This window comes from Camelus ferus, chromosome 1 (assembly GCF_009834535.1).
Source record: "Camelus ferus isolate YT-003-E chromosome 1, BCGSAC_Cfer_1.0, whole genome shotgun sequence".
In the NCBI taxonomy this organism is placed as follows: domain Eukaryota; kingdom Metazoa; phylum Chordata; class Mammalia; order Artiodactyla; family Camelidae; genus Camelus; species Camelus ferus.
In genome coordinates this window covers 93,678,995-93,705,401 of record NC_045696.1, presented here as the reverse complement: position 1 = coordinate 93,705,401, position 26,407 = coordinate 93,678,995, and the positions used below count along the sequence as shown (strand labels likewise).

General features: G+C 35.6%; 1 long non-coding RNA gene across 1 annotated transcript; it reads right to left on the bottom strand.

Annotated features, from left to right (window-relative positions):
* Positions 1–10,405: 10,405 nt before the first annotated feature.
* LOC116662784 lies at positions 10,406–25,947 on the bottom strand. Its single transcript, XR_004318838.1, has 3 exons — positions 25,937–25,947; positions 18,727–18,731; positions 10,406–10,488 (listed from the first exon to the last, which is right to left on the bottom strand). It is a non-coding gene; the product is annotated as an uncharacterized LOC116662784 (long non-coding RNA).
* Positions 25,948–26,407: the final 460 nt, after the last annotated feature.

The window sequence follows — 26,407 nt, the reverse complement described above, 5'->3', positions numbered from 1 at the left end:
CCGTCATTCAAAAATCCACAAATGACAAATGCTGGAGAGGCTGTGGAGAAAAGGGAACCCTCCTACACTGCTGGTAGGAATGCAGTTTGGTGCAGCCACTATGGAAAACAGTGTGGAGATTCCTCAAAAGACTAGGAATAGACTTACCATATGACCCAGGAATCCCACTCCTGGGCTTGTATCCAGAAGGAACCCTACTTCAGGATGACACCTGCACCCCAATGTTCATAGTAGCACTATTTACAATAGCCAAAACATGGAAACAGCCTAAATGTCCATCAACAGGTGACTGGATAAAGAAGGTGTGGAATATTTATACCATGGAATACTACTCAGCCATAAAAACCGACAACATAATGCCATTTGCAGCAACATGAATGCTCCTGGAGAATGTCATTCTAAGTGAAGTAAGCCAGAAAGAGAAAGAAAAATACCGTATGAGATCGCTCATTATGTGGAATCTAAAAAACAAAAACAAAAACAAACAAACAAACAAAAACAAAGTGTAAATACAGGACAGAAATAGACTCATAGACAGAGAATACAGACTTGTGGTTGCCAGGGGGGCGGAGGGTGGGAAGGGATAGACTGGGATTTCAAAATTGTAGAATAGATAAACAAGATTATACTGTATAGCACAGGGAAATATACACAAAATGTTATGGTAGCTCACAGAGAAAAAAATGTGACAATGAGTATGTATATGTCCACGTATGACTGCAAAATTGTGCTGAACACTGGAATTTGACACAACATTGTAAAATGATTATAAATCAATAAAAAATTGTTAAAAAAAAAAGACTCTTACTAATTTATCATCAAAGCTCAAGGTTCACTTTAAGTACCAAAACTTCACCAATCATTTTCTCAAAGATGATTACTCTTTCCAGTCCTTTGAAAAATGAATGCCACTCATTTCTCTAGGGGTGGCTTCTCTCTTTGCTCAGTGCTATGGCTTGGCTCTCTAATCTGAACTCTCTGTCCTATAGGAGTATCATTGCCTTGCCTTGAGGTGATTTCTGGAGCATAGTGATGGGGAATATGCTTTATCTCATGTCTTTTGACAGGAAGGGTAGTTTCCTTATTATTCACTAAGTAAAACAATAACTGAAAGATTCCTTGGTTTATTTTAGCAGTTGGCAGACTATGGTCTGATTTTGTAAATAAAGTTTTATTGGAACATAGCCATACCCATTTAAGTTTTTTTTATGGCTGCTTTCAAGCTACAACAACAGAGTTGAGCCCTGAGTAGTTGTGACAGAGACTGCCAAAAATATTTACTATCCAGCACTTTACAGAAAAAAATTGTTGATACTTGGTTTATCTAAAACAGGAGCATTTCAATGCAAGGTAACTTTGGTAGAATGTTTGGGTCATTTGTGAGATTTAGACAAATCCATATCTTATGTCTTCCAACATATATATATATATGTATATAATATATAATATATTTTATATTTATATGTAAATTATATAATTAACAATAATATAAATAACAACAATAATAACAAGAGCTAACACATATTTAGTTCTTATAATGTGTTGGACAGTTTTCTAAGTTATCTATATGTATTAACTAATTTAATTTCACAATTCTATGATGCAAGTATTAGTTTTAGTCTCATTTTTCAAACAAAGGAACTGTGGCACAGAGAGTAAATAACCCACCCACCTAAAATTTCATTGCCTGTAAAGAAGAGGTTAGGATTTGAACCCAGGTTATTCCAAGACACAACAATGGCTTATAGAGGCAAGATGGTAGTGGCTTATTTTTCTGCCCTATTCTCTACATTTCTTGCCTTTGCAAACATCCTGTGAGCTTTAATAAATCAGAGGAATTGCTGGGGAAGAGAACTTCTCAGGGCAATACAAATTTCTGAGGTTCTAACTCAGTAATAGAATGATGCAGATGGCCGCCTATTCTTTCTTTTCATTTAGTATCATTGAGCTCCAAGGGTTTTAAAGAAATTATCTCAGTAGATCTTACTTCCCTAAGGAGAAGTGAAGTTTTTCCAAACTCAGCTGAGAAGTGCGAGCATAAAAGCAAAATCACTTGTCCAAGACGATGCTGTAATTGAGTGACTGAGGTGGAAATTAAATCGACCTTCCTCCTTTTTCTCATTTATTGTCTACTCACTAGGGCAGCAATGTCTCTGGGCTATGTAGTGAGAAATACCCCAGAGTATTTGAAATGAAAAGGTTATATGTTTATAAAGAGATTTTAAAATCTTGCATGAAAGAGAGACCTGATAGAAACAGGAGTCCTGCAGAGGTGAAAAGTGGTATCGACCCTCTGGTCACTGTGGTGGAGATGTTGCAATCTGACAACCTGAATGATTTCTAACTCTCATCAGGCTTGCTTTGATTCCTTCAACAAGCCACTCAGTCTCGCCTATGGCTCAGTTCCTGTATCTTCATAGACAGGAAAACAATACCTATTATGAAGAAATTTAAAGGCTCAGATGAAAAGCATCATAAAAGTTTAGAATAAATAATGATGAGTTTCTGGTATACTTTTCTCCACAACTGGCAATTTCTTTTGAACTGAAACACCGCCCCATCACCAGCTCTGGGTTCTCTGGTAGACGACAATAAAGGGGAAGGAGGTGTGGTGAGGCATTTATCTCCTTCCTTTCCTTCCATGTCCCATGCATATCAGAACCACAGAAGTCCCCAGGCTTCTATGTATCAATTCCATCATAGACGGATATTCGTGTTATTATCAGTTTGGGGCTATTACAAACAAATGCTTGTAGATATTACCCTACTTGCAAGCTGATAAGTTTGCTTGCTCAGTTTCATGGTGGAAAACAGAAGGTTCTTGGTTCAGAAATAAAGGACTTTATTACTTACAGCAGTAGCAGTAGAATATCAGTATTTTCCTGTACCAAGCCCAAATTCCCACGAGGTCACACGGGAGAACCAGGTGACACCTGTACATACAACGGAGGTTGTGTTACAAGAGAGAAACCCTGAACTAGCTTAGGGAGTGCAAATGGTTTACCATGGGCAGTAAGCATGCCTGCCGTTCACCATGGAGGGAAATACTTCCCTTTCTTCTAAGGTTGTAAGTAAACCTGCCTTTTACTTTGTTTACAGACATCACTGAAAAGAGAATATAGAAGGACAATCAGAGATTCTGCATGTAAGACAAGCAGAAACACGAGCTGTGCATGAATAATTACCTCCCAGTAGGAACAGGACAAGAATAACTACTATCACTATTACTGTTTAACATACCGCTGCGGGTCCTAGCCAATGCTGTGAGGGAAAAACGCAGAGACTGAATGGGATGGAAATTAAGAAAGAAAATGATCATTATGTGCAGATGATATAAATATAAACCTAGGAAGCAAAAGAACTTACAGACAAATTATTACAACTAAAAAGAGAATTCAATTGTTGGACAAAATACCAATATTTAAAAATCAATAGTAACAACAAACAACTAGAAAATGTAAGAAATACTTATTTTCATAATTTCAATCCTTTAAACAGTAAAAATCATGAAACATCTGAGGAATTAATTTAACCCTATTTAATTAATTTAAGCCCTATTTAAAGAAAACTTGAAAACTTTAATAAAAGGCCATAGAAGATGATCTAAATAAATGGAGAGATATTCTATGATTCTGGATAAAATGAGTTAGTATCAAAGTGATACAAATTCTTTCTAAATTTCTAAATATATTTAATGCAATCCCAATTAAATTTCTAGTTAAATTTCTTGAAGAACTCAATAAACTTAAAATTTATTTGAAAAAACAGAGGTCATGAAGATCTAAGTCACTGTTATAAAAAAGAAGTAATACATACAATGAAGCCATTGTTCTAAAGGTAGCATGACATGAGTACAAGAACACATGAACTACCAGTCAATAGAACAGAGTTCAGAGACAAGTCTTTGTATATATGACAATTTATGTCACAAACATGGCCCCATGAAAGACGAGCTGTAGAATAGGTGATGGCTTATTTTATGGAGAAAAATAAAAATGGATTCTGACATTGTACCATATGTAAAGGTAATTTTAGATGGGTCAAAGATCTAAATATAAAAGACAAACTATTAACTTCTTTGTAATCCAGGGCAGTGAAGGTCTTATTAATTAAAACTGAAAACATACAAATTATAATGTAAAAATATTGATGAAGCTTTTTTACATCAAAATTAAGAATTTCTGCTAAAAAAAACCCCAAATATCATGGACAAAGTTTGTGGAGAGATAACAAAAGGAAAGAATATTTTTGAAATTACTAAAACTAAAGAAAAACAGTAGAAGCTTAATATCTATTAAAAGAAATAGCTTTAACTGTAACTGATGTATTTCACTTAACATAAAGTTTCATCTAAATTGTCACATATTGTAGATTTCTTTTTTAAGGCTGAATAACATTCCATTGTGTATATATATGTGTGTGTGCGTGTGTATGTGTATATATATGTGTATCATATTTTCTTTATCTGTTTCTCTTCCAATAAACATTTAGTTTGTTTCTACATATTGGCTATTGTGAATAGTGCTTCAGTGAACATGGGAGTGCTAACATCGCTTCAAAATCGCTAACAATACTGCATTACACACTTAAACATTTGTTAAGGGGATAAATTTCATGTTAAGTGTTTTTTACTACAATAAAATAAAATTTAAAAAACAAAGAGAAAAGGAATAGCTCTAATTCAACAGTCAGAGGACAACCATCTCAGTGGAAAACTGGGTAAGAGATATGAACAGGCAGTTTATCAAAAAGGAAATCCTAAAAATACAAAGAATTGCAAAAAAAAAAAAAAAGAAATTTAAAACTGATATTTCACCCCTATTGAAGTGACAAAAATAAGAAAGTTGAATGATGCCAAAGTTTAGCAGAGATATGGAAATACAAAAACATTTCTGCATTGCTGGTGAAAGTATACAATGGTGCAAACATTCTGGAAAAACACTCCTCAGTAGATTAAGGAAATTCATACCCATAATCTGGTAATTGTATGAAGTGTTCACAACTAGTCATATGTGGACATATAACAGTGTGTTCATTATAGTCTTAGCTGTTCGAGTGCTAAGTTGGAGATAACCTGAGTGCCCCAAACTAGAAGAGAAGATATGTAGAATATGGTGGATGCACATGTGCAGCAGTGATAGGTACTGGTGAGTTTGTACACAGAGCAGTATGGATAGATCTTAGGAACTTTGGTATGAAAAAATTAAGAAACAAAAGGGAAATATATGGTAAAATATTACTTACATATGTTAGAAATAAATGCATGTAAATCATTGCCTCACATTTTGTAAGAACATATACAAATAAAAGTGTAAATATTAAAGCAATAGGTTGGATCCCTAAGGGGTAAGGGAAATGGGAATGGGGTATAGAAATAAAGGGAAAAAAAAAGAAAAAATATTTTATCTGGGTTTCCAAATATATTGGCATGGAGTTGAGCAAATCATTCTCTAATAATTCCTACAACTTTCCTTTATCTTGGCTACTTCTCTTAATCTAAGTTCCATTTTGAATATTCGTGTTTTGGCATTTTTCTATTTTAATTTGATTGCATTAAGCAATCTATTTTATTGCTTTATTCAAAGTACCAGCTTCTGGATTTGTTTACCAATTCACTGTTTTTCTTCTTTTTAACTCATTCAATTAAAAAATTTATTTGTATTTTTTAACTTTTTGGGTTGCATAATTAGTTAATTCCCTTTATTCTTGTTTTAGCAATGTGAATGCTTAAGGATATATATATATAATTTAGCTATAACAGAGTATAGGTTACATATTATTATTATTATTATTATTGTTTATTTTTATGAGCGAACATCAAGATATAAAATTTTTAATGAGCCAACATCAGTATTTTTGATTTTTTTTCTTTTACCTCAGGCTCCAGGCTCCTCTGGGCACTTCCTTTTTTTTTTTTTTAATTTCTTTTTGGCAGGGGGAGGTAATTAGGTTTATTTATATTTAGAGGAGATACTGGGGATTGAACCCATGACCTCGTGCATGCTAAGCTGTGCTCTACTGCTTGAGCTATACCTTCCCCCAAGGCTTTGTATTATTAAAATATAATGTATAATATATATTATTATTATCTATACTCCATTATAGGTAAATCTCTTAGGTTCTAAACTGGAGTGAGAACAGAAGTATTAGACTGTATGTGCTAGAACAAGATGATATTTTCCATCTGTGAATATATTGTTGTCTGTGGGACAATAGTTCTGGAGTAAAGTAGCACCTCCTCTTTTGGGCTCAGATGAATGTTGCTCCTCCATTTCCAACTATGTGGATGTGCTTATATCACTGAATGACCATCAAATTAGAATCTTATTCTAATTTCAATGACAAATCCTATTACGGCACTCATAGGATTTGTCTGCTTCTTGAAAATGAGTAACTTCCTGTTTTGGGTTTTGATCATTTCCTTGGCGTTTTCCCTGGCTACGGGGAACACTAAAGTGTTCTTAGATGCCTCCTCATAAAACAGACAGCAGATTTGCATGTAATGTAATGAGCAACACAGGAGAGGAAGTTGAAGGTGAACACAGGGGTTCATATTACTTTCATTATCATTATTTTCTAAATTATATGCAATTTGGACTGTTTTTCACCTAGAGTTTTCATTTTAATTTCCAGGTGGGAGAATTTTAAAAATATTTTTTAACATACTTTCTAGGTTTATAATATTGGATGAGGGAAAATGACCAATATTATTTTTAAATTTTGGAGTGAATTTAAGTTTTCTTAGTGGTATAATGTTTGGTTCATTTTCACAAAAACTCCATGGGTACATAAAAAGAAGATACATCCTCTGTTTGAAGATACAACACTTAAGGCTTTCATATAACTCTGCTATGGACCACAGTGTTAAAAGATAAACTGAGGCATATTAAAATTTTTGAATTTGAGTAAAATAATTTCTTTCTTTTTTTCCTTTTAACAGAGGCACTGAGGATTGAATCGAGTGAAAATTATCTGAATTTGGCAGTGCCAAACCAGAAGTAGTGAGGAGTGCTTCATTAGCAGGAGCAGGGGGAACTATTCATACAGAGAAAGTGCAGAAGCAAAGAAAGGAAATTATTGATAGGCTATAGCTTAAAGCCTAGTTGACTGCTTGAGATTGGTTGTCCTTAGGTATCAATTTTGCAACCTTGAGGCACTTACAGGCTTAGATCTTGGTTTGCTTATGTAGACCACCATGGCATTAGAGCCGCTTCTATCTAATGCCTCTTTGTTTAATTGATTTAACAACAGACGTGTGTTTGCTCTTGTCACCCTCCCACTACCTCCAGTACAAAATTCCCTGCACTGGACAACTTCATTAAAGATGGAGTTTCATTCCCTATTTTTTCATTCCCCTTTCTTGAGGAAGGAGTAGTTGGTTTTGTAGAGGAGAGCTGAGTAGAAATACATTTTCACCACTATCATTGATTGGAAGTCCTTCTAATAAACACTTTAAAGAACAGTTTGAAGATAATAATGATCACGAAACACAACTTAAACATACAGAACTCAAGGATTTACTTGCTTCAAGTGAAAGGAAAGAGCCTATGTTGTTCTCATGTCCTAGAGTAAAAATTTTAAAATACTTGACAGGATTTCTACCAATTCTGTCTTTATACTGGAATTCTTGGAATCTTCTTAGAGGATTGTCAGAATGAAGCCTGAAATATTACTTTATAGAGTTTAGTTTTAATGGGATTTGGCCTATTAAAAAAACTAATATTTGTGTTTCATAAATACTTATAATATAGCCAATGAATAGTATCAGTTGGTAAGAGAACTGATTAATATTAAGCATAAAAATGGATTTTAATATGCACTGGTAATGAATAAATAGTTCTATAAATAATGATTATAAAAGAGCAAAGGAAAATCTTCATGATGACTTTCTCTTCTCTCAGGACCACCTGGTAGGAAGACTTCAGATTGTATTTTGTCATGCATAGAGTAGGCACTCAATAAATATTTATTTTACTGAGTTGAACTAAGATGCCCTTGTATACAAAGAAAAAAAGATGAAAAAACAAAGGTAGAGTCACAGCATCCTGTCACATTAGATCAGATCCTCAATCTCTCTGAGAAGAATCTGAGTATCCTGCATGCAGCTTGAAGGTGACATTGAGAGGGGTCTTTAATGCATTCTAAATAAAAGAATTTTGAAGAAACTAGGTATGGAAAGTCTGGGAAAGAAACATTTTTAGGGTTTTGATGATAAAAATTGTAATAGCTTGCACTTATTAAATGGTTATTATGTGCTAGAGTGTCTTCCAAGTGCTTTACTTATGATAGCCATCTCTGAACATTTATGGGGTTTTCATGTGGAACTGGGATTAGATTTATCTTTGATTCTCTATATGGAGAAATAGGACTTAGCTGTAGAAATTAGAAAGAGACAGATTTAAAGTGAATATATGAATTTTTTAAAGAACCCATGGGAACTCCTTGAAATTCAAATGAAGCTCTCCTGAAGCAGTGAGATTCCCTATCTTGGGAAGTGTCCAAAGAGCATCTGGGTTCCCACTGGCCTGGAACATTTTAGAGACAATTCATAATTTCAGTTGAAGGTTAGACTGAATGACACAGAAAGCCTCTTCCAATTCTGAAAAAAATCTATGATTCTAGAATCCATTTCTTGGATTTCATTAAAGAAAGTAATGCATCTTTAGACATAGAAATACAAGCTTTCAGCTGAGGTGTTGATGTTATCAGTAAATTTACACTTATTTTACAAGATTCTGGGACACATGTTACAGTAATAAAGTTTCAGGCTGGTTAACATTTGATGAATATAAGCCCCAAAATACACTTGTCTCTCTCAAATACATCTTTAGAAGAGAGTTTTACCATACTGCTAGCATAGCCATTAACTAACATACAACTCCCATCAGTTTATTGAAAAGACAGCAAACATACTATACGGCTATGAAGTGTTATTTCTATAGCTCCACTTGTCTACAATTAAATACATGCAATATACAAAACTTCTAGATCTTTAGGGTGTTTCTCTCTCTATCTCCCTGTCTTTCTCTCTCTTTTTGTTTCTCATGTAGCTCTTCCAAACACAGAATTCCCTTTTAGGAACTTATGGAAATATGAATGACACAGAGGCAAAAATATAACTAGAACTTTTTGTTTTCTCTGAAGGATTACAGAAATGGTCTCTTTATCTTTTTGTTACACTCCAGCACCCTTAAACGATGATGCGCCTCAGTATTTTTCTCTACATAGCTCTTAATTTTTTTTTATTTGTAAAGTGACTTACAGGTTACTAACCAATTTCACTACATTGTGAACATGTTTACTCTTGTGTTAGTACAGTCAATTTAACAGTTACCAATGTTCACTATCATTTGCCTTTTGCATGTGAAACAGACCCTTAACATTTGCAATACCTACATTTCAAAATTTTCAATATGTACACAACAGTAATTTTCTAAGACATATACTAAGATAATTCCCCCAAAGAAATGTTTTCTGGACAGGAACTATGTATCTCTTTTTGAGAAGATTATGATTCTCTCCACTTGAATCACCATCATGAGCATCTGATTCTCTTTCAGAGGAGATTTTTAATAGAGAACAATGTTTTTAAGATTATGAGTAGGTAACAACAAAACTGTTGTAGAGCTTGAGATGCTGTGTGTTCAACTAGATTTATTTACTAGCTTAATGTCTCACTCCTACACAAAAGACTCATGTACCAACTGGGCAAAACTATCAGCAAATTAGTATGTGGCATAAACCTTCTGGATTGCTTAGAAATACTCAGTATGATAAATGTTGCATTGAGAATGACAAGCCCCAGCTCTATGTGAAGCAAGAACTGGCTTACAGTTGCTGGAAACTAGTTTCATGCTTGCAGTGTTTATCTGAAGTCGATGTTGACAGCAGACACATGATATTTTGTGGGGCATTAGAGATCTTGATAACATGGATAACATCCCTTTTGGAGTTAGCAGAATAAAGAACTGGTTTCTACCTTAACTCTGTGGTTCTGAGGCTATACCTTTTATGGCCCAATAGTAGCTGGGCTGTAAGTAATTTTTGACGGAGACTCTGGATGCTTGCCTGTGCTTTGGAAGTATGGCTTGAGCGCTTTAGAATCTAATGAAGTATTTCTCTGAAGCAATCAAGAGCTCTAGTATGAAGAACTTTTCTGCCAACTGAGACTTCATTTAACAATCAGAGATAGCACACTGGGGACATAGTAGGTTTTGTGGTAAAAATCTCAAATAACTGATGTCTTTCTGCAAAGAGCTAGATTGATCGCCTGGAGGCACTGAGCCTTTGTGAACCAAATAAATAGATAAATCAGTTCTCACCATTTAAACCTGAGTTTGACACAAATTCCTAGGTGTACTTTGTGCAATTTGCATTGAAAGATGCAAGTCATAGAACTGTGACTCATTCTTCTTACCTACCCACTTCAGAGTTAGTGGTTGAGCTTTGTGTTTGTTCTGTTTTGTTTTTTGTAAGTCTAGAGAGCAACTATAACTCAGATGAAAGGTACAGCCTTATAAGTTTTACTAATAAATTGCTCAAGAACTAAATAGGTGTTATAATGTTTTCAAGCTAGTTTCTACAAAGACTTTAGACAGCGTTAGGATTTTCATAGCATGTTGCTATTACAGCGCTGTGATGGGTGACTCAAAGTTAAAAATAAATTTGGTCTAGTGCATTAAGCTCTATTTTTTAGTGATTATCCTAAACTGGGTGTCAGTCCATGTCACTACAAATGAAAATCTAAAACACAGAATGAATTTCAGGAGTAGATAGTATTTTTGCACACAGAAAGGAGATACAGTATCCCCACAAAATAGCTCCATGAATTGAAAAGAGAGTATTTTATTTTTCCTTGGACGAGCTTAAATTTTCAGTCTGCTGTTAGAATCAAAGAACTACAGAACTGCAAATGACCTTTCAGATCATTAGTCAGTGTCTTACTTTGGAGAGGAGGAAACTGAGGCTTCGAAAAGCTAGGTGACTCATTCAAAGATAGGAGCTAGCTAATGGCAGGGCTGGCCCTGATTCCAAGTCCATCAAGCCTTAAATAATGCTTTAATTTTTTGGCAGCATTTCTGAGATTTTGAAATTGCCCTATTCTTCTGCTAGGCTAATGAAAGCTGTCTCACAATGACTTTCTGGTTGTCCAAGTTTTTTTCCCTCTTCCACTCCAAATGTCAGTCCCAACCTCGTTTCCCTGCCTCTGCCCCTCCCAGAATCTGACAGATCCTTCTGTAGGCCCAGACCCACCTGATTTTCTGGCTAGAGCTGAATGAAGTAAGATGTGTAGTATAGTCTCGTTTATCTTCTACCATCATTTAGCGACTTGTTGGCTTAAACCATGATCCCAAAAGGTTATTTCCTCCTGGAAGATACCATATGAGATCTTATTTTCTATATAAAGTAAAAATTAATAAATGAAATGAAGAATTCATCATTATTTCATTTATTCAATGAATATTTATTGAGTAATTACCATGGGTTAGGCATTGTGCTAGAAAGTGAGAATACAAAGATGAGTACATGTCTTGAAGACCTTGGCAGTCTAGTTACAGGGGTTGCAATGTTGCAGATGTCTCCTAGAGGCACAAGGGAGGCTCACCTGATGCAAATTATCTTCCTCATACTAGGAAGCCCTTGACTTGCCTCTTGGTTTACACCAAATGTTCTATGCAAATCTTTAAAAAAATTTTATTTGACACTTACATGGCACTTACCATGTGCCAGGCACTGTTCCAAGAACTTTACAATTATTAATGCATTCAATCCTCAGTCAGTCCTAAGAGGTAGCTTCTATTATTATTCCCACTAAAAGACGGGGAAGCTGAGGCACAGAGAAGTTAAGTAAGTTGCCTAAGTCCAACAGAGCTAGCAAGTGGTGAAGCTAGGATTTGAAACCAGGTAGCCTGTGTACTTAACCACTACATGAAGGATGTGGGCTAAACAAAGAGGGAGCACTGATGAATTCAGAGATATAGTTAGTCTGGGAAAATGGTAACGAGACTTTTCCTCAAATCTTCCCCTTTCCTTGGTGAGTATCAGCTCTATCCACTCAGCCTCCCCACCAGAACCAGCAGTCGACCACAGTGCACACACACTGAAATCACTTCGGAAAACGTTTAAGAATCCTGTTGTTTGGGTCATAGGCTGGCCCAACGAAACCAGCATCGCTGGGGTGGGAGTTTTCCTTTTCTAAGCGTCCCAGTCAATTCTCACGTGCAGCTATTTTTGAGAACCAATAAGCTGCAGGTGTTTTCCAAACTTCAGCATGCATCAGAATCACCTGGGGTGGGGGGCTTCTTAAACACGGAGCACTGGGCCTAATATCCAGGATTTCTTATTCAGAACGGCTGGAGTCAGGCCTGAGAATTTATATTTCTTAAAAGTTCCCAGGAGATGTTGATGCTGTATTTCCGTTAGCCACTTCTCTTACTCCATCCCCCTGTTTTTGCTCACTCAGTCTCCTGAATCCTGCCTTCCAAATGTCCTCACATCTGACTTTCCTCTCCGTTTACCTGTCTGTCCTAATTCTCCCCTCTTAGAGGTATCTTTCTTCCTGTGTTCTCGCTTCCAGTCTCACCAACTCCAACCCATTTGCACACTGCTGCCAGAGTAATCTTTCTAAAAATACGTGTATTATGTGGCCATGACTCTACAAGTTTGAATTATTAATTTGCAGTGTGTAATCTAATGGCTCTCTTTTACAGGCAACTGTGCTTCTCCTACTTACTCTCTATTCTCCTCAACTCTCCTTACTCCTGCCCCCTGAGAAAATCTCAGCATCTCTTTTCCACCTTGCACGGTATTGAGTATGTGCCTTTGTCAACACGTTTATTATATCATCCGGTGGTTCTGTGGTCAGAGGTCTTCTCTTCTTCACTGTGCACTCTAGGAGGGGAACGGTACTGTGTCTTGTTTGTCATTGTATACTGAGGATCTAGAACAGTGCTTGGAGAAGGGAAGAGTCTGATGAGTATCTGCCAAGTCAGTGGGTTGCAACTTTTAACTAATTTACTCCAAGTTCCTCCTATACATTTTGAACAATTTTTTTAGTGAGGCCTTCAGTAAATAGAAATTTGTATTTAATCATTACCTATATAATTATCACTGTAGTGATGTCTTCTGACACAGACTGCCTTCTGGAAGAAATCAAGAGCTTCTGAAATCTTAACCATCTAAAAAGTCAACTTTTTCTTTCCAGAACAGAATATTGTAAGTTCAAATTATATGAACATAATTTAAAATATTTAGTTTTTCGTTTTCTTCATTGTAGTTACTTTTTACGTTTGTAACAAATTGTGGTCTCTCTCTCTATATATATGACTACAGACACATCATTAAAAGTTATCCTATAGTTTTGATGGTGAAAATTTTACTGTTTATATATGTTGTGAGAAGTTGACACATCCTCAAATTGACAGAAGGAAGATAATGATGTGTATCTTTAAGAACTCAACTTAAAATTCTAAATAAACTGTGCAATCTGACTAAAATTAGTCACCATTATATGTACTCTAAATCTTTACATAAAGATTTAGTTTGTGACGGGTATATAGGATAGATAAATAAGTTTATACTGTATATATAGCACAGGGAAATATATTCAAAATCTTGTAGTAGTAGCTCACAGTGAAAAAGAATATGAATGAATGTATGTATATTCATGTATGACTGAAAAATTGTGCTGTACACCAGAAATTGACACAACATTGCAAACTGACTATAACTAAATAAAAAAATAAATTCGTTTTAAAAAGGAATTGATTTAAAAGAAAATCTTTAATTTTCTGATTATTCTCCAATTAAGTTATTTGAATGAAAAAGAAAGATTTAGTTTGGATTTAGGATGTAACTTAAATATTACTAATGGTACCCTGTCAATACAGAATCCTTAGTTTATATAAAGGCAGGTCCTAGGCTCACAACAGAAGTTCCCTGTTTCCTTTGTATGGTGGATGTTTGTTTTTTTGCTACCGAGCATCTGTTCTCCTACCTGTGGTGAAACACACCAGTTTTCCTTCTCCTTTTGGGGAATTGCTTCTCCTCTATTTTGTGAAGGGATGCTCTTCTGGCATAATCTCAGTTTACCACATTTCCAGGAAGATTCTGCTTTGTCTTTTCAGTAGCACTTGTTCTGGTTGCTACAGTGGTCAAACATATAATAATAATAACCATTATTTATTGGGCAACTTTGATTTGCAAGTTAATGACTAGGCACTTTTGTGTACTATTTGTAACCTCATATCAAAACTGTAAGGCAGGGGTCATAGCAACATTCTTTCCTCTTAATACTTTTGAATATGTTCAGAATTGTGATCTAACTCTAAAAATTCATCCAAAAAGAATGTCATCAAGGTCACTATATAAAAAATTTTATGGAAATATTTCTACATTACAAATAGAGAAAATAGAATAATTAATCTCCATCATCCACTTTCAACAAAGATCAATTTATGGCCAAACTTGTTTGATCTATGCTCCACCAGTTCCTTCAACATTATTTTGAAAGAGATTCCAAATATCATGTCTTTCTATCTGTAAATAATTTAGTATGTATCTCTCAAACATAAAGATTGCTCTTTTAAACATAACCTCAATACCATGATTACACCTAAAATATTAAAAAGTCCTATTGCATCAAGTATATAGACTGGATTTATATTTTTCCAATTGCCTAATCCTCTCTCTCTCTTTATCTCCATTTAATCTCTCTCTCTCCTTTTCTTTCTCTTTAGCAGATTGTTTAATCAGGATCCAGAAAGACTAGGCTAGCATTTAGATTAGTTGCTGTCTGTTAAAACTCTTTTTTTTTATGCCATAAGTTTATTTACAAACATATCTAGTACGTTGAGTTCAAGAGTTTAATCATTTTTTTCAAAGGGATTGCACAGTGGTTTTAAAAAAAGTAACAATGTTTCTAATCTTGTGTTATGAATATGATTATAGTACTGTATGCCATAAAATTTTTATAATTCACCCATTATTGCATACCTAGGTTACAGTGAAACAATTATATTAATTATATAGGCTACCATAAAACAATCATATTGCTGCTTCTTCATTATCAATCAGTCGCTATACCTGTAAATAAATAAGAATTTCTTTATCACATCATCCTTTCATTTTTAATGTTTAGTGTTAGGAGTATGTATAACATATACAATGTTTTGTATCGTATAAGACAATATTGAAATGGGTACTGATGGGTGATATATTGTAAATAGATGATGTAAACTTATGGCATCTATAAATACAGCAGAATGCTGTAAATGAATTTTTCTCTTCCTGATGATTTTCTTAATAAAATTTCCTTTCTCTAGCTCACTTTATTGTAAGAATACAGTATATAATACATATAACATACAAAATAAGTATTAATTGATGATTTATATTATCAGTAACGCTTCCAGTCTACAGTAGGGTATTAGTAGTTAAGTTTTGGGAGAGTCAAAAGTTATTTGCTAATTTTCAACTGTGTTGGGAGGCAGCATTATTACCCCTGCATTATCCAAGGGTCAACTGTGTATCAGTCTTCATTTATTATGGATCCATATCTCTTAAGTGAGTTTGGTTGCTTAAAAACATTAAAAAGCCACATGATAATGATACTGTCAGTTGTACAAGACACCTCAAGGTTGTGATTAATTCTCTGTAATAGAACCTATAAGCAATTAGGTAAATTTGCAAAGAAACGGTAGCAAAATCTGAGAAGAGAGGTTGAGAAATGATATCATATCTAAGAAGATTCCCAAATCATGCAATTGTCCTGTCAACATTTCAGATTCTAAAGGTAGATTCAACAACAGCAGCAGTAATAACATCAACCATGTAATGATTATTTGCCACCTGTCAGTCACTATTAGCTGCCCTACTCACTTACTACATTCAATTTTCATAGTGGCCCAGAAGCTAGTAAGTACTTTCCCATTATGCAGATAAGCATAAAAAGTCTCATAGAGATCAATTACTATATGCTCTATCATTCAGTTAGTTAGTAGTGGAGCAAAAACTGAAAATCATATCTGTTTGAGTAGAAGGTTTATAGTCTTTCCATTAACACCATACTACCTTAAAATTATCTTGAGGGTAAAAATGTACTTCTTTTTCATGCACAAATCCCATCTCCTATTTTTTTAATTTTATGTTGCATTAAAATATATCTAATTTCTGATATTTATCTCACTACTTGTTGGATACTAGTATAACATGACTAACCTTCAAAATAAATAATTCCTTTTATATTTGCTATAATGTGTGTGTGTTGCTAGCAAAGAAAACATCAATTTTAATACTATCTGCACTTCGCTTGAAGCATTGTTAACTAAATTAATGCAGTCACATTTATCCTACGAATGTTTTCAGACTACTATGAATAATGTACTTTTCAAATACAATGTAGCAAGCTATAAAATAGGGCATAATTATGCTGAGTGAGTTATGGTGTTTAAAATCAGGATTTGTCATGATGTCAAATAGTAAAAGGGAATGAAGTCACATATCAAAATTATTTATCCTTTATGAATTTGGTAAGAGTAATGTGAATTCTCTAAATGACCTCTGAAGCAGAATATGTATTATCTTTGGTGCCCCAACAATGAAAACATATTGACATAGAAAAAGAAGTTATAATTACAATAAACTTGAAAATTAAAAATGGAGTTTCTCCCCTTAATATGCTAGAAATCTTAAATTGAACTAACTGGGAAAATATTGGTTGGAGATCACCACTTACTCCTTCTTAATTTGGATTACCAACATGCTTTCTAGTAGTAAAACTAAAGTCAGTTTTATATGATGCTACAATATCTCAATGTTGTTGAATAAATGATGTTTCTTGAAAAAAATCTGGTTAAACGTGATTTAAAAAGACATAGTTGATTACTGCTGTAAAGTACTAAAATTTTAAAAGAAAATATTGTTTTTCTGAAACATCTGTTATTAATTATAATCAAAAGCTTTAGTTGAAAGCCACTGTTTTGATGGTTCATTATGAGGTTTAGCTATACCAATGATATTAAGTTCAAATGATAAAATGCCTTTGATCCTCTAAAAATGTGCATAGTAATCAAGATTTACTTTAAAAATGGTTCATTTCCTTAATCTAATTCCTTTTTCCTTGGAATGACTCTTTCTTCTAAAATGTGGCTACCCCCCCAAAAAACCCCAAAAAACCCAAAACAGCAGCAACAACAAAAAACACCTTTACCAATTATTATAGATCGAAAATTTGTATCTTCCCAAAATAAATATGTTAAAATCCTACACCAAGTGGGATGGTATTAGGAGATAGAGAGCCTTTAGAAAATGATAAGGTTATGAGAGTGGAGCCATCATGAGTGGGGTTAGTGTCCTTATAGAAGAGATTCTGGAAGAGGGCTCTCACCAGAACCAGATCAGGCTGGCACCATGATCTTAGACTTGCACCCTTCACAACTGAGAGAAAATATGTTCCTGTTGTCGATAAGGCAGACAGTTGATGGTATTTTATTATTGCAGCTCAAGCTAAGACACCAACTATGTAACAGTTGACCCTTGAGAAACATGGGTTTGAATTGCAGATTTTTTTCAGTAAACACTGCAGTACTACACAGTTCATGGCTGGTTGATTCCGGGGATGCAGAGCTGAGGTACAGAGGTCAGACTATAAAGTTATACTTGGATTTTCAACTGAGTGAGGTGTCAGTTCCCCCTACCTCCTGAATTGCTGAAAGGTCAACTGTAGTTTCCTAAGGCTGCCATAGCAAATTATCACATACTTGGTGGTTTAAAACAACAGAAATTTATTCTCACAGTTCTGGACGCTCAAAATATGAAATCAAAGTGCAGACTGGGCTGTGCTCCTAAGTGGTCTAGGAGAGACTCCTTCTGTGCCTCTTCCAGATGCTGGTGGCCCCAGGCATTACCTACTGCGTGGCTGCATCACTCCAGTTTCAGCCCCTGTCTTCACACGGCCCTCTCCTCTTCTCCTTGAGGATCTCTTCCTTGTGCATTTCCTATAAAAATGGCTTTAATGGATTTAAGACCCACCTGGATAATACTGAATGATTTCATCTTGAGATTCTTTACTTAATTACATCCACAAAGACCCTTTTTCCAAATAAGGTCACATTCACAGATTCCAAGGGTTAGGATGTAGACATGTCATTCGAGAGGCCATAATTTAAATCACAATACCAATTTTACCTAAACTTTAGTTTCTGTTCAGGGTTCAAGAGTGAGCTTTACGGTCTGAAAACTGGGATCAACATTGGCTACATGGTCCACTAGCTGTGTGATATTTGGCAAGTTACCAGTCCAGTGTACATCTGGAAAGTAAGCAAAATAGTACTGATCATAGAAGTCTGATGGACTTAACAATTGTGGTATAAATTGATAATTGACATTTTCCTTTCTGCCTCCTAAGTTGGATTCCTTTTGAACGTCTACATTTTGCTTGGTCTCTCTTCCTTGCTCTTTCCATGTCATTTGGCACTGTTGACCACTCCCTATGTCTTGAACATTTTTGCTCCTTTAGCTCCTAAAGACATCATGCTTTCCTGATTGTTTCACTCTTCTGACTGTTCTTTCTTTTTCCTGTGCCTTTATCTTTCCCTTTAAATATTGTTTTTTTTCTAAGGTTCCTAATACAAGCCCATTCTGTAATTATTCTACACACTTTCTGCAGGAAACTTAACCTATTTCTAGGATTTCAATTAACACCCAATTGCTGATAATTCTGAAGACTACTTCTCCAAATCAAAAACCCCCCTTAAGCTAGAAACCTGTATGTAACTTCCCTGTCTACACCTAGATGTCCTATCTCTAAGTCTTCATATTCACATTATAAGCTAAACCCTAATTTTCTCACATCCAGAAAGCTATACTTTCTTTGAAGACTTAACATATTGCTCCTCTCCAGCCATACTGCTCAACCAGTAGTTCCCCAAACATGTCAAGCTCTTTTGTCTGTTCTTATCTTTATCCATGGCATTCTCTCTCCTTGCAATGCTCTTTTCACAGTCTTGTGAACACTTTTCCATATTGTTCAGAACTTAGCTCAAACATCACTTCAATTTTTATGACCATTCACTCTCTTCTTTGTAGCCCCACTAAAATGTACACCTACTTTCATCACACCAAATGACTTTTTTGAGATTTTTCTCCCCAACTAGACCATTCACTCCTTAAAGGGTAAGTATCCATGCTCCACTTATCTTTGTATCCTTACTTTTCAGCATAGTGTCTGGCACATAGTATTCAATAAATATTTATTAAACTTGTTTCTTAGGCCTACCAAAAGCCATCTTGCTATTATTATTTTTTGTGTGTGCTTAGCTTATTATTAAAAGCAGTTAAATATAGCAATAATGGCTAAAGTTTGTTGTTGGCTATTGTTTCAAGCACGTGAGGGTAGCCAGCCTTCTTTTTTTTTATTTTTTTATTTTTTTAATGGAGATATTGGGGATTGAACCCTGGACCTTGCACGTACTAAGCATGTGCTGTATCACTGAGCTATACCCACATTCCAGGCAGCCTTCAAAAATGGCTTTTAATGATTCTTGCCTCCTGGTATTCATGCCCTTGTGTAATCCCCCCCTTTGATTGTGGGTTGGACTTTGTAACTTACTTCTAGTGAATAGAATACAGCAAACGTGACTGACTTCCACTTCTGAGATTAGGTTATGACGACATTGTGACTTCTGTGACTTGCTCACACTCCATCTTGCTCATACTCTCTCACTTGCTTTCTCTGGTGAAGCAAGCTGCTGTGTTGTGAGCTGTTGTGTGGAAAGTCCCATGGGATAAGGAACTAGAGGTAACTTCTGTCAAACCGCCAACATTGAACAGAGGTCTTCAGTTCAACAATCTGAGAGGAACTGAATCTTGCAACAACTACATGAATGAACTTGACAGCTGTTTCTTCCCCAGTCAAGCCTTGACTGTAGCCCCCAATACCTTGATTGCAGTGTTTGAAAAGACCCTAAGCTAGAGGACACAGGTAACTGTATTGGGATTTCTGACTCAGAAACCATGAGATGATAAAGGTTTGTTGTTTTAAGCTGCTAAACTTTGGGGTAATTTGTTATATAACTGAAACACTGTTTCAAGAAATTCACATGGATCAACTCATTAATCCTTGAAACAACACTATGAGGTAAACTCCACTTTACAGATGAGAAAACTGAAGCACAGTTTGGGGTCTTGGCATAACTTAGCTGCATCTCTGTTCCTGTCTCAGAAGGCTACAATCAAGGTTTTGTCCAGGGCTGCAGTTCTCATCTTGGGCTCAAGGTCCCCTTCCAAGCTTTTTAAGATTGTTGTCAGAATTCAGTTCACTGTGGTTATATGATGAAGGTCCTCATTTTCTAAGTGTCATCCAGGAACCATTCTCAGCTGCTGGAGGCTGCCCACAGTGTCTTGCCGCATGGCTTACACAGGTGTTCACAACACAGATGTTTGCTTTCTTCCAGGTCACCAGGAGCATCTCTTCCATCTTCAGAGCCTCTTTTGAAAACTCATCTAATTAGAATTAATTAGAATAGTCTTCCTTTTGATTAACTCAACTGCTTAGGAACCTTAATTATATTTGCAAAAATTCTTTTGCCATGTAACATAATATAATCATAGGAGTGAAATTCTATCCTATTCAGTTTTCACCAAGAGCAATGGTCATCAGAGATCACTTTAGAATTCTGCCTACCACAAGATTTCTTCTTTTAGTCTTTCATTAAGTCTCTTTTTATATAGTTGTAATAATGTAGTTCATTTAAACATGTATACCTTCCTTTCAACTCTATCATATCACAAGCATTTTCCATTATTATATAGGCTTCATAAATAAAATTTTAATGGGTTTATAATGCACTATATAAAGTTAAATTTGACAAGCTTTTCTACACATTTTCATGTCTAATCCTGAGGAGATTAAGATATGTAACTCTGAAATGAGATATGTTTCTTAACTCTTTTTTTGCCTCTATAAAATGGAGATAGTAAAATTACTTATTTTATCTGATATTCTTAAGGTTAAGTGAAATGATATGAAGTGCTTAACATAATGCCTGGCACATGGTAAGCTTTTATTTTTTTATTTTTTTTAACATTTTTTATTGATTTATAATCATTTTACAATGTGTCAAATTCCAGTGTTCAGCACAATTTTTCAGTTATTCATGGACATATACACACTCATTGTCACATTTTTTTCTCTGTGAGTTATCATAACATTTTGTGTATATTTCCCTGTGCTATACAGGGTAAGCTTTTAAATAACATTAACAATCATTATAATCTTTATCATTTATTCTGAACCGTATTCTCATTTTACTCCAGGTTCTTATAGATCTATTTGATACAAAGATTATTTCTTGATGTCAGTGAGAATGTAGAAATATTTGGGATATGAAGAATCAAGCAGTAATTTGATATTTTATTTACTAGCTGTGTAATTGGAGAGGTCACCTAGCTTCCTCATCTGTAAAATGGAGATAATATGCATTTCACAGCTTCTTTGATAATGTATAAAAAGGACAAATAGTGTGATTATTATATAGCTGGTGCTCAATAATTTAGTTTATTGATCTTGAAAGCTCGTTAAAATATTTCAGGTACTTTGTACACATACTTACAGACAAAATTCTTACTAAATAATCTATATTTCTCTTACATCCAGAGTTTATGGGAATAACAAAACCATTTGTAAAAGACGGATTATAAAATTAAAGACAGTTTATAAAGAATAAGATAATGAGTTTATTATTTCATTATTATTTACTATGTATAAATCAACTAGTTGCTGTATTTTCAGTACATTCATCTTTGTTTTTCATTGAGCTTTTGTCATTTTCCAGTCTGAAACATTCACATAGAAACTATGTAGGGTGAAATGTTGAAATGTTCTGTAAATCACTGTGTGCTAATTAAATTCAATGTTATTGGGATGTTTTAGTTTCCTTTTTAAAGGAAGATATCTAAAGATGATTGATGGAAATGGTACATTTGGAGAAACATTTAGGCTTATGTGCTTTATAAAAATAAAACAAAACAATGTACGTTTCTGCTAGCACTAAGGCTGAATTTGTGAGAAATTTGATAAGCACGTTAATTTAATTAGAAATATTTTATTTTAGTAAAACCATTCATAAAACAGGAATGTCTGCAACAATGTTTTGCCCTGATCATAATGTTCTTTTACATCAGACAAGTGATGACTTCAGAAGCCAGGATTCTGTGGGTTGCTGAGCACACAGCATGGTGGGGTGCCATCCCGTGTGGTGGCTGAAAGCAGAGGGTCAGACGGGCCCGGTGAGAATCTGCCTCTTGGTGCCTCAGCTTCCTCATCTATAAAATGGGGGATACACTGGCACTTATCATAAAAGAATTTTGTGAGGAAACAATGAGATTATCTGCATAGAGTGCTGAGGCCTAGTACATTGTAAATATTCAATCAAGTTAACTTTTATTCCATTACTATAATTTATGATCCCATTTCCGTGGACAGTTTCTGAAATGCTAACCCATGACTTTTTAATGCCTCCCTAATGGCATTTCTTTGAAGAAAACCTGATAATATTTAGGCATTAAATTGAACTGTGGCTGCCAGGCTTCAGTTCTGATGGGATTTCTCTGTGTTTTAGTGCCAGTCCTCATTCCAGATGAGCACGGGCAAGGACTTAGTTGGCCAGGGAGGGGAATTTAAAGCTGTTTCCTTTTAAAAGTTAACGAATCTAAATTTTCCCAAACCATTCATGAAAAATTTTAAAGACGATTGTGATGTCCATTATGTAGAGGAAACTATGGGAACACAGACATGTTTTCTCTTCCAACCTCTGCCCCATAAAACTAGATGAAACACATTCAACTTAGACCCAAATCCTATTGTTCCAATGTGCAGAGTACTTATAACAACTCTTCTTCTCCCACAGCAAAGGTGTCTGGCAACCCATACAGTCCTGTAGTTACCTTCCTATACCTCTGGGAATCACTCCGGGCTCTGCCTTCCCCTTTCCATCAGTCATATACGTGCCCTGCTTTATGGTTACAGTGTCTTCTCTACCTAGCCAGGGCATTTGAACTAGGCAGTCTTCCTGATTCTGGTTTTGCCCTTAGACGGTTCCTCTTTCAGTTCTTCCTCCTCGGTTCTGTGTTCTACAGTCCGTGGACCAGCACTGTTCTACTCCACCCCCAGTCCCTAAATTATACCTGACCCTTGCCTGTCCAGAGAGAGGCAGTCAGTAAGTGCCCCAAATCTTGAGCATTCCAGTCTAGATTCTCCTGGAGAATCAGGAACTCATGTTTGTTTTTATGCAGAGACCCAAGGTTGTGTGAATGAGGCTTTCAGGATCAACTTAGCTTCCCACCACTGTGAGAAAATGAGATGACCCTGGAATGCTGGATACCTTCAACTGATGGTAAAAAGATTGTAACAAATTCCATGATTGTCCCAAGTGAACCCAGAGACACTCTGGACCCTTGGTTTGGAATATCATAAGCTTCTTGATATGGTGAGATGAAATTTTGATGGATATTTCTGAAGATCATACTCTCAAGAGCTGAGGAACTATCCAAAGATGATGCCCTTGCCTAGAGTTGTTTTTCCCCCTAAAACTTTAGATGAGTTTTTTTTTTTTTTTTTTTTTTTTTTTGAGCCATGCAATTCCTGTGACTCAGCCCTCTTGCATCCAAAAGTACTCATGGCTTAGAGGTACACTTTTTAGAGAATTTTCCAGCCCAATGGAAGCTGGCTTCTGCAGGATATGAAACTATGCCCCCTAAGGCAGTATCAGTGCCATAGTTAACAATTCTGTAGCCCCAATCTAAATTACCAGCAACAATTTCTAAACTGGCAGATTCTTTTGGAATACATTTGACTTCTTACTCCATATATTTCACTGTTAGGTTTTGTGGGAAATACAAAAGATGTAGGCATATAATTATTATTCTTGAGCAGATTATGACCTATGAAAAGTGACAGAAACAATTAAATGATAAGACATATTTTGTGCTCTAAGATATCAGAAAAGGAAGTGATCACTTCAGATTGGTGATGTAGATTCACGCTGAGGCTTGAACAATGTTGAGGGTTTGCAGGTATGGAAAATATTGGATGGAGGATATTCAGAAAGAGCCACGTTGTAGCTGGAACAAAGCCCGTTATGTCATTCTCATGCTTAAAACCTTTCAGTGTTTTCCAGTTGTGCTTCTCAAACTTGAATGTGCACATACAATTAAATTAAATGATTTAGATTCAGTAGGTCTGCAGTGAAGTCTGAGATTCCGCATTTATAACAAAATTTCAGCTGCTACTGTTGGACCTCAGCTAAAACTCTGAGAAGCAAGAATCTATACTGGGAGTTCAGGTGAGGCAAACTACAGCCCATGTACCAAATCTAGCCCATCACCTGTTTTTAAATACAGTTTTATTGGAACACAAGCACATCCATTTGTTTACCAACTGTCCATGGATGTTTGTGTTGTACAATGGCAAAATTAAGTGGTTGTAACAGAGACCATAGGACCCACAAAGCATAAAATGTTTTTTACTATCTTACTCTTTAGAGAAAAAGTTTGCCGATCTCAGGTCTATACTCTAACATAAAATCCAAATTCTTTAGGAATGAATGCTAGGACCAGCAAGATTTGCCTTCAGTCTGTCTAAGATAGCTGCTCTGCACTTGCCTTCTTAGGGTACATTACTGCCATGTGACCAACTTACTGGGACCCAGTTCTACATGGTCCTTCTCAGTTCTTTGCACATACCCTTTGCCTGCAACAACGTTTCCAGTTATCTCTGCTCCCCTTGCTCACTCACTCATCTTTCTTCATTTCCGAATATACCTCTTCTGGGCAAGCTTTCTCAAGGCTGGGCTAGATGTTTGCCTGTGCTTGCCATTGGAGCCAGGACTCCCTCTGTCAGAGCACTTGTCATTAAGGATGGATCTTGCCTGTTTGTCCTTCTCTCTCACTGGAAGGCAGGGATTGCATTTCATGATTCGCAGTATATAACAGATATTCAATAAATATTTAGTGAATGAATAAAGCAGTAATCAGTATAGCACATTTGGTGTAGAGTGAGGAGACAGGTTGAATGCAGGATTTATTTAAGAGAGTGTTGGGAAATAAGGTTGTCCAGAGCAGGATGCAGCCAAACAATAAGGACCTCAAAACCAGGCACAATAATCTTCTTTTCTTATTCTGGGCCAGCATTTCTCCAAATGACGTCTAAGAAATTCTGGGACTTAGGAGATGATAACAGGTCTTTATGGTCAAATGGGTTCCAGAAACTCTGCACAATATGCCCTCCTTTTACAGATTCACAGTTCACAGGATTCTACAGTGAAGAAACCAGTTTAACTTTGTTTAATCCAGGACAATTTAAATTTTCTTGCTTGAAATCTTTCCCTCTCTTAGAAAGAGGAGCTCATACTCTGCTGAGGCCACTTTGGGAGATGCTGACTTGGCAACACAGAGCCTGACAGCTCACAATCAATGTGGTATTCTAGGAAGATTCTCCTGGCAGATGCTGAGTGGATGCACTGGGGAGGAAGGGAATGAGGCACATAGACCTGCTCTGCAGTTCGACATGGGATGATAAAGGTTTGGGTGAAAGTGAGAAGAGAAAGGCAGGATTTATACAAACCAACACAGGAGAAAGAATCTCTGCACTGGTAGGATGTGAAAAGTTATCTTCCACAACCTAACTCTGCATTCCTTCCTATGGAGCACTGCTTACAGGGGGATCACCTTTTCTGGACCACTTCTTTGCAACAGGAAGCTCTCTAATGCAAACGGAGGAAGTTTTACTTTGTAAAGCTATTTATTTTTTCCTTATTTTCTTTATCAGCAGCAATTCATAGGTTAGAGTAAGCTGATATGAAATAGTAGTAGATAGAGGGTATCCAAAAGCCTGGAAATACCAAGAAATAGTATATTTATTATATTTTTCTAGATTAACCATTAGACTCTTTAATTTCAGAAGTATGCCACCTGAAAATACATTGAGCATATTATTTGAAAATTAAACTAACATTATTTAACAACAAGTTTGTCCTATGTTTCCTAATTTTGAAGACATCCTGTAGAATTATTACATATTCACATGCCTAGCATGCTGGTAAGTGGGAAGTGGGTGATGTAGGGACAATAGCTGTGGGCGAAAAACAGTTGGAAGTTTTCTACAGTTTTTTTTTAATGGCAAGCTTTGGATCATGCTCACATGGATTTGAATATTTATCCTGAGTCTATCTGAATATACTTAGACATTGGTAAAAAAAAAAAAAAAAAATCTAAGTGTTGTGTTTTCCAGATTGTGTTCCACTAGGATTTCATGAAATGTTATCACACACACACACACTTTGGAAAAAGCTGGTGAAACAGATTTCTTTGCTGCAGGAATTCTCTAATCCTTTATAAAATCATGTGCATT